This window comes from Penaeus chinensis, chromosome 17 (genome assembly GCF_019202785.1).
Source record: "Penaeus chinensis breed Huanghai No. 1 chromosome 17, ASM1920278v2, whole genome shotgun sequence".
Taxonomy (NCBI): domain Eukaryota; kingdom Metazoa; phylum Arthropoda; class Malacostraca; order Decapoda; family Penaeidae; genus Penaeus; species Penaeus chinensis.
In genome coordinates this window covers 6,802,007-6,803,789 of record NC_061835.1, presented here as the reverse complement: position 1 = coordinate 6,803,789, position 1,783 = coordinate 6,802,007, and the positions used below count along the sequence as shown (strand labels likewise).

General features: G+C 40.2%; 1 protein-coding gene across 1 annotated transcript in view; it reads left to right on the top strand.

Annotated features, from left to right (window-relative positions):
* The window catches only part of LOC125034225 (Na(+)/H(+) exchanger beta-like), an 83,341-nt gene that overhangs the window by 588 nt on the left and 80,970 nt on the right, over positions 1-1,783 (top strand). The window lies entirely within an intron of this gene.

Here is a 1,783-nt window from a genome sequence, read left to right as displayed (position 1 = left end):
GCCCGGAGGTTACCGCGGTTCTGGGCACCACGGTGGGTAAGGACTAAAGCCGATGTCAGCACCAGTCTGAGGACCGTTAGCGAGATCAAATTAGTCAACATTACTCACTCACTCACTCTCTCTCTCTCTCTCTCTCTGTTTCTCTCTCTGTCTCTGTCTCTCTCTTTCCCTCTCTCTCTCTCTCTCTCTCTCTCTCTCTCTCTCTCTCTCTCTCTCTCTCTTCTCTCTCTCTCTCCCTCCCTCCCTCTCCCTCTCCCTCTCCCTCCCCTCCACTCCTCCCTCCCTCTCTCCCCCTCCTCTCCCCTCTCCTCCCTCCCTCCCTCCCTCTCTCTCCCCCTCTCCCTCCCTCTCTCTCTCTCCCCTCTCTCTCCCTCCCTCCCTCCCCCCCTCTCTCTCTCTTTCTCTCTTCTTTCTTTCGTCTTTTTTTTTTTTTTGACACATGAACTGAAAACGTCATCGCGGGGGAGACTAATCTATCTTTGTTTTAAACTTCTATTCATATCATAACAGACGTCCTTGGATACGAAAATTTATGCCTTAGACTAAATGGAAATTGATCCTACGATCTCGGTTGAGCATTGCCTGTTGCAGACTGTTGCTTGCACGGAAGGTCTTCAAGGTCATTGGCGCACCTTCCTCTGTCGTGAGGACTTGCTCCCTGTGATAGGTTTGATTTTGTTGTTGTTGTTGTTGCTGTTGTTGTTGTTGTTGTTGTTGTTGTTGTTGTTGTTGTTGGTGTTGGTGTTGGTGTTGTTGTTGTTGTTGTTGTTGCTGTTGTTGTTGTTGTTGTTGTTGTTATTGTTGTTGTTGTTGATGTTGTTGATGTTGCTGTTGTTGTTGATGTTGTTGTTGTTGTTGTTGTTGTTGCTGTTGTTGTTGTTTTCATCAGTATCATCACCATTTTCATTCGTTATGATCATGATCGTCTTAATTTTTATTAGTCATCATCATTACCAGCAGCACCACCCTGTCAACACCCTGCCACCACAGCTATCACCTCTGCCACCACCTCCTTCCTTCTTCCACCCTACCTCCACCCTACCTCCACCCTACTGTATTTATGTATCGGTTATTTTTGAGTGAACGAAAAATTGTAGATTATCGTACATCTGTAATATCCGTTGTCGATTCGTAAATTGAAATATCGTTGCGTATTAGTTCGCTGAGGAAACTATGACACCGCGGAAAAAAAAAACAATTAACAAATGATAATAAATAAATGAATTAATGAATAAAAGTAAAAATAGAATAAATAAATAAATAAAGCAAAAAAATATTATTACAGTACATATTTTATTCTGCATTACTTTACTGTAACGTAAAAATACATATACTTTGAGTTGACTAATAATTGTGATAATATCCATGGTGATAATAGTGGTATTGATGACGATAGTGATGATAATAACAATAAAAACAAAAATAATAGTAATGGTAAGAATGAATGATAATGATAAAAAAAATGATAATAATAACAATAATAATAATGATTATGATAATAAGAAAATATTGATATGGATAACAGCAATAATAATAGCGATATTAATGTTAAATGAAAATAAATACTATTAGAGAAATGTACAAAAAGCAATTGAAGGAAGGAAGCCAAAACATTCTTTCACAATTCATCACCCCCCCCCCCCCCCCACCTTCACGTGTAAACAGAAGGCAAGTGGAGTGAAGACACGTACCTCCACATTGCACTATATATTTTTTTTCTTCGAACCACATGACCCTAGGAAGGCACCGCCACATGGTATTAGAGAGCTACGTCCATGCGAAC